General features: G+C 41.8%; 1 non-coding gene across 1 annotated transcript; it reads left to right on the plus strand.

Moving 5' to 3' along the window:
• Positions 1-155: 155 nt before the first annotated feature.
• TRNAS-CGA (transfer RNA serine (anticodon CGA)) lies at positions 156-237 on the plus strand. Its single transcript has one exon. It is a non-coding gene; the product is annotated as a tRNA-Ser (tRNA).
• The last annotated feature ends 7659 nt before the right edge of the window (positions 238-7896 follow it).

The following is a 7896-nucleotide window of genomic DNA, read 5'->3' on the forward strand; positions in this document are numbered from 1 at the left end:
CTCCCGGGCCACCCGACTCTTTTTCCTTAGAATGGCATAGAAGAGAGGTAAGAAGCCCGGGGGGTGGGGTATCAAGGTACTTGGGAGGGTTGGGGCCTGGCCTCCCCGAAATGCGGACCCCTTCTGTAAGCGCAAAGCGGAGCGTAGTTTTGGAAGTCACGGTGGCCGAGTGGTTAAGGCGTTGGACTCGAAATCCAATGGGGTTTCCCCGCACAGGTTCGAATCCTGTTCGTGACGGCTGTTCTTTTCCTACCACTTTAGGACACCTAAAGAGAACCCTTTATTTTCTTACGTGTCTTTCATGCACTTACTTGTCTGTCTCGGAAACAGAAGCCGGAAGTTCTCACCCCTTGGATTTGGGGGCATGGCGGTGATCACGGAAGCTTAATTACGTACTACCTTATCAGCTGCTAGGATACGAGGCACTTTCAGATTTATGTAACTTCACATTTGCTAATAGAGCTTTGACATTGTTTCACGATTTCGGGTGGGGGTGGGGGGAATAGCATAGGATTTGAAGTAGGGTTAAGTTTTGTTTGGAAATGTGAATGCCTTTTGTGCTATGAGAGTCAAAACTGGAATATCCAGGAAAAGAAGAGTACCTTTGGATGTCATGACCCGAAGTCCTGTCTCGTAGGTCGGATTACACATTTATGAAGACGCCGGAAACGGCGTTCTCTCATTTGGATTTCCTTGAGGAGGTGCACCTCAAGTACCACAGGGCTAGGGGGAGTACCCTATTGAACAAACTCTGCAGATCTAACTGGAGCTAGTGTGGGAAAATGACTATCACTTTTTATTGAGTGCTCATTATGTGCCAGGTACTGTCTACATTCTCCGTGTATAAACCAAGCTAGGGAATAAATCCCTTCTCTAACCGGTACTCACTTCACCCACTTCTTCATATCCCTCAATTTCTGATTGTGGGGAATATCTAGGATACTTGTGGAGGATGTTCTTTTTGAATATCATTTCTTGCACAACACCATCTTCTCCAGGAAGAATCCCCAGAAGACAGAGAGTTCAAAAGTAATTCATAGAGCTTTCTACACATTTATGTTTTGGAGTTTCCCACCTTTATGCCATTTGCTCATGCTGTTTCCAAGGTCGCTCTCACCAGTGCCTCTTTCCCACTGGCACTGTGATCACTTTCCATCTTGCACATCCTTTTACTCCTCATCTTTGAGGTTCTTGATTACTCCAGCTGGAATCTATTAGTCTACCACCACCATTCACTAGATTTTATGCAAGGAATCTCCTTTGATACACGTCTGCAAAAGTTAATTTTTTAAAAAATTGTATTTATCCTACCTCTCAACTATCTCAAATCTGTCCACTTTTCTCGCGGTTGAGTGCAGACTGGACCCACCACTTGCTGGAGCTTTCGTTTGGAAAACGGGTTAATTGTGAAGACTACATGAGTTAATAGTTGTGAAACTGCACTAAAGCATGTACACGTAACCAGGGACCTTAAACCTTTCCATAACTACTTTTGGTCTCTTTACTCTGACCACTCTTCTGTATTCCCTACCTTCATTCACTGGCATTCTTTTAGTTCCTGGTATAGTGTTTGTCCATGTTTATGCTGTTCTCTGAAATAATCTTCCTTATCCTCACTTTATACTCAGTCTTCACTTAAGTGTTGGTTTTCCTGGAAATTCTTCTCTAATCACCTGTCACCAACTACGTCCTACATCCTAGTTTTATTTTGTGAAGTTTTGCTTCCCCTTTAGAATTTTAAACTCTTGGCACATATGAGCTGCTCAATTTAAAAAAATAATTTTGTTGAGTAAATGGATGCTTTTTATAGTAGTTATGTTACATGTTTTAATCTTCACTCAGACTGTACTATAAACTCCTTGGGAGTTAGGACTGTGTATTTTATTTGTATCTCCTCTGGGCTTCCTACTGAATCCCATTTTGCACATGCTCTCAGATTTAAATATCTGGAGAGCCAAAACTAACCAGCAGAGGGCAACCAACAACTTTATTGTAAAAGGAAGAAGCAGCCATGGTTTATAAAATGGAGGATCGGGACTGAGGGGAAATTGAGAGAGGTTTTTTGGAACATAGGATATCCTACCTTTCCTTCTCACATGCTTCCCCTGTAACTTTCAGGTGTGAGAGGTCAAGTCTTCCAACTGTCATGAACACTAGATAATTTCAAGATTTTTACCATCTCTACAGCCCACCTTAATTCCCTAATGCCTTCATCCTTCTTCCATCCTAACAAATCATGTCTCTTTCTTTGCATTGAATGATCAGCCCCCTCCACCACCACCATTCTTACCTTATTACATTCTACCCACTGGCACTTTTTTGTTGTTTTTAAGATTTTATTTATTTTTAGAGCAGAGAAGGGAGGGAGGAAGAGAGGGAGAGAAACATTGTTGATGGGTTGCTTCTTGCATGCCTGCAACTGGGGACCTGGCCTGCAACCCAGGCATGTCCCCTGACAGGGACTTGAAACGGTGACCTTTAGGTTTGCAGGCTGCCACTGTTTTTTTGTGGGGTTTTGTTGTTGTTGTTGTTTTTTTGTTTTGTTTTGTTTTTTGGTAAAGACCCACTGGCATTCTTTGTAGTTTCTTCTGGTTCGGTATTTGGCTTTGCTTATCTGCTCTTAAGTTAACCTCTCCACATAGTCTTGCAATCCCAATCATTTCAATCTCCTAAGGAACCTTCCATAACACATTCAAATCCCCCTCTTCCACTGCATCAATCCTTCAATAATTCAAAACCAACAAAGCTACACCTGACACAAACCACCACGTTGTTTTCTACTTTCATTTTTTGAATAAAATGTGTATCTTCTGCCTCCAACTCCATAGTATCTTAATACCCTGTGGTAGAAATGTTTGCTGTGTTTTAAACCACTGATTTCTTAATGAGCTTCAGAGGCATTATACTCTTATTTTTCTCTTGGAAAAGCGATTTTCAACCTTTTTCATCTCATGGTACACATAAACCAATTACTAAAATTCTGCAGCATGCCAAAAAATACGGTTTGCTAATCTGACCCAAAAAATAGGTATAATTTTGATTCATTCACAGTGGATGGCTATTGTTGTGTTGGCCGTTGTCATTTTTTAATTTGATGATCTAAGGGGAAAGAGAAACCCCCAACTAAATAGATATTGCGTGTTTTTAAAAATTCTTGTGGCACACCAATTTAAAATCACTCTTTCAGAACACTGTTTCATCAACAAGTAAGATAAGGTTTTACTTTACAAACTGTATTTTTAAAAAAATATTTTATTTTTGGGGGGTGGGGAGAGAAATGGAGAGAAACATTGATGTGTGAGAAAAACATCAATTGGATGCCTCTCTCACACCCCCAGCTGGGGACATGGCCCACAACCCAGACTGGGCCCTGACTGGGAATCAAACCAGACACGCTTTGATTTGCAGGCTGGCACTCAATCCACTGAGCCACACCAGCCACAGCACAAACTGTGTGTTTTTAAAATAACACTTAACTGCAAAAAGAAAAGAACACTTGTTTTCTCATTCTTGTGGAATTCTACCAACGCTCCATTCTTTTCTCTCCTCCCAAGACAAAAATTCCAAGCCACCATTCCAGGCATGGCCTCTCTGCTAAACCATGGCCTTTTATCTCTAGTTTGTCTCTGCCTACATGGCTGACCTAATGTCACTTAAAGCACACGACTTCCCTTCCTTTCCCAGAAACACATTCCCAACTTTTTCCATTTATGTTGACACTATTCTCCATCCCATCTAGTTTTCAACCTTAAGAATTATCTGACATTTTCCCCCCCATGCCCATCATTGCTTCCTCCATCACATACTGTAATCTGATTCATGGTTTTGTTACAGTGGCCTTCCAGGTGCCCCAGTTTCACCACACTTAAATCTCTTAAACACTGCTTTCATCGTACTACTCCCTGGTCCAGGAACTTTAACACCTGTCTAATCAAACATGTGCTCCCATTAGCCTTGGCTGGTGTGGTTCAGTGGATTGAGTGCTGGGCTGTGAACCAAAGGGTTGCTGGTTTGATTCCCAGTCAGGGCACATGCCTGGGTGGCAGGTGCACACAAGAGGCAACTACACACTGATGTTTCTCTCCCTCTCTCTAAAAATAAATTCTTTAAAAACAAACAAAAAAAACATGTGCTCCAATTATGAATAACACCCTGCCTAAATCACCCCCCTTTTTTTCAATCCTTTATTCTTCTGGTAAGATACCCCCCAATCTAAATCAGGCTGGGTGTTTCCATGTGACAGCCCTAATTCCTTCTCTCATGAAGCTCCTTCTGTCTCCATTTTATAACCAATGACTAGCTAATGCCAACCCTATATTGACTTTGTCAGCTCCAAATTCTTAGATCTTAATCAAAGTTGTTTTTATGTGACTAGAGAGCTAATGTGTGGGAATCTAACATACAAGAATTTAATACTACACCCTTCTAAGTTGTTGACTTGTTCCAAATGTTAAGAGGCTTGGATCTCTGCAGTTCATGCAATAAAGCAAATCATTAGAGGTCTTGAGCTGAAATGATCTCAACTTAATGCTTGTTTGAGGAATGCTGTTGTTGTACAAAACAATTCTGGAACCGCTTCACAGCTAGTGTATGAGCTGCATTTAAGTGATTCATTACTTCAAAATTAGTATTTTAAAAAGATGACGCATTACCTAACTCTCTCATTTATCTATTTTGCAGATTTTTATTCTAGATTACTTCTGGAATTTCCCCCAAGTTCCCATTCTTAGTCTTCCTGTTCTCTCCTTTAATGTTTGCATTCCTAGAAGTTCTTGATCACCTCTGGGCAGATGACTCCCAAATCCACAACTTTAACTCTAACTTCTTGCTCTTAAGCTCCAGACCCATATTTTCATTTACTGGCTAAACATCTCTGTATGGAAGCACTTCCAACCTAGTGTTCCCCAAGTGAGCTTCACCCCTGAAACCTACTCATCCTGTCCTCCCTATTCAGGTTAATGACACTCCTCATTTATACAGACTAGAATAGAAACTTGTCTTTATCAATGACTCATCTTTGGTTAAGTGCCCCTTGTTAAGTGCAATGGTTAGGAACACAGGCTCGAGAATGACTTTCTGGGTTCAAGTTCTAATTGCTGTGTGAATTCTGTCCTTTGTCTCAGTTTCCCCACATAGAAAATGGAGAAAATAATAGTGCCTTTTATAAAGTTGGGATGACTAGATGTTTAACACTTAGAATAGGGCCTGACTCACAGTAAATGCTTGATCTCTTACCCCCTTTCCACATAGCCAGTCCTTTTCAGAACTCAGCTCTGATTCCCCTGAGAAACCTTCCCTTTTGCACCCCATCAGGCAGGTAGTTCGCCTCTTTCCTCCTCTTGTCCCATTGTGCTTAGTCCTTTATTAGCAACATGCTATCCTGTATTCCCCATTATTTGTTCAAGTTCACCTACTAAGCTGGAAATTCCTTTAAGACTTGTTTCTCAATTATTTGTGTATCTCGCATGCCTAGCACCATGTCTGGCACATGACAGGTATGCTATAAATGTTGGCTGAATGAATCTAGTCAGCTACTAAGCCCTGTCAGAGTCTCTCTCTGGATGTCACTTGTCCTCTTTCCTGTTCTGTCCAAGTTCTAATCCTCTCTTGCATGAATTACTGCAAAGCTGTCTTACCATTGCCACTAAAATTATGAGTTCAAAGTCACTCCTCTTCTCAGAAACTTACCTGTAAAATTAAAGTCCAAATTCCCTGCCATGCATTTGTCTTCCAAGCACTGGCCCCAACTTATTTCTAGCCTATCTCCATTACTTCCTTCAAAAAATTCTATGCTCCAGATTACACTAGTCTTTTCCTTCTTCAACATATCCTTTGCTTCCACTTTTTTTTATTTTTAGAGAGAGGGGAAGGGAGGGAGAAGGGGGGAAACACTATGTGTGAGTCCCTCTCACATGCCCCTAACAGGGGACCTGGCCCAAAAACCAGGTGTGCGCCCTGACTGGGAATCGAACCCTCAACCTTTGGGTTTGTGGGACAATGCCCAACCCACTGAGCCACGCCAGTCAGGGCTCCACTTGTTTTTTGTTCATGTTGTGATCCCTGCCTAATATAGAGATTGCAAATTGGTAAACCCTGATTTTTGGGGGGGGCCCCCCCAAGCAGTTTTTAAAAACTGAACCAACATTTAGAAGTTGTGAGATTTAGCCCTGACTGGTGTGGCTCTGTGGGTTGGGTGTCCTCCTACAAACCGGAAGGTCACCAGTTCAATTCCCGGTCACGGCACATGCCTGGGTTGCAGACCAGGTCCCTGCCCTGGGGGCATGCGAGAGGCAGCTGAGCCATGTCTCTCTCACATGCCAATGTTTCTCTCCCTTTCTCCCTCTCTTCCTCTGCTCTCTAAAAATAAATAAAATATTAAAAAAAAATAAGTTGGGAGCTTAAGCATAAACATTAAGATGCCCAAAGTTTTGGTAATATTGGGCCCTGTGTATAGCAGCAACCAACCAGAGCTGCACTGCCAGCTGTCCCCTTCTCTCGGGGCACATATTCATCTCCTAGCCAGCTGTAAAAAAGAAAAATCTCTCTACAGCCCTGGCCAGGCAGGTGAGAATGTCATCAAGGTACATAACAAGAAGCAACCAAAAAATGCACAAATGGGTGGAACAAATAATCCATGCTTTTCTCTCTCTCAGTAAAATAAAATGCTTGTCATTAAAACAAACAACAAAAAATATACACAAGTGGACAACGAAGAGATCAGGCTACTGGTAGGACAACTGGACCTATCTCCTGATGTTACACAACATAAAGAGCATCTTGCCCTGGCTGGTGTGGCTCTGTGGATTGAGTGCTGGCCTGCGAACCAAAAGCTTGCTTGTTCAATCCCGTCAGAGCACGTGCCTGGGTTGTGGGCCAGGTCCTCATTTGGGGGCATGTGAGAAGCATGTATCTCTTACATGTCATGTTTCTCTTTCTCCCTCCCTTCCCCTCTTTCAAAATAAATAAAATCTTGAAAAAGAAAGAACACCTCTCCTGCGACGCCGTCTATCCCCTTGCAGAATATTCTGAATATTGTTTCACTTGAGTCTTTCAGACTAATCTCTCAGGTCTAGTTCTGTTTAGCAAAAACAGGAGCTAGAACAAGTTAAAGGACACTGAAAACAGTCAAATCCAAAAGACCACTCTCCAGGACAACTGGCCCGATGTCTTCTATAAATTAGTGTTTCCAGAAAAATGTTGTTCCAGGAATGCAGATTGAGAGAGAAAGACTCAAGACACAGAACATGGTGTAACACAGTTCCTGGATTGGATCCTGGGCTGGACAAACGTTAAAAGTGTTATCTTCTTGGGACAATTGAGGAAATGTGAATATAGGTTTGTATGAGAGACATACTAATAATTTTAAGCACTTGTTATTTTGGCAATGTGTAAAATGTTGTTTTTTCAAATCTATATACCGAAGTAAAAAAGTTAAAACTAACTCTCTCTACATTTCTCCACCCATACTCCTGACCTTAAAAGTTCAGAATGGGTTGGCAAACTTTTTTGTAAAGGACCAAAAAACAAATATTTGAGGCTTTGTGGGCCATAGTTCTGTGCAACTACTCGACTCTGCTGTTGTGATCTAAAAGCAGCCACAGACAACATGTAAACCAACGGGCATGGCTGTGTTCCAGTACTTTCTTTTTTTAAACAAAAGCAGACAGCAGGATGCAAGCTGGAGTTTGCCAAACTCTGATCTAGGACCAAAGCCACTTCTGATGGGTGGCGCCCATCACAATCAGTAGCTTTATCTTCCCTCTGCTCACATATTGCATGTAAATCCACTTAGGACATTAATTATATCTTATAATATACTCTTCTCCATTAACGAGTAAGTCTTTAAAGGTAGGTGCCGTTTTGCTACATGAATTCTCCTATCCCCACCCTACTGAG

The sequence above is a fragment of the Pteronotus mesoamericanus genome, unplaced genomic scaffold (assembly GCF_021234165.1).
Source record: "Pteronotus mesoamericanus isolate MK-2021 breed Mesoamerican mustached bat unplaced genomic scaffold, CSHL_Meso_final contig_56, whole genome shotgun sequence".
NCBI lineage: Eukaryota > Metazoa > Chordata > Mammalia > Chiroptera > Mormoopidae > Pteronotus > Pteronotus mesoamericanus.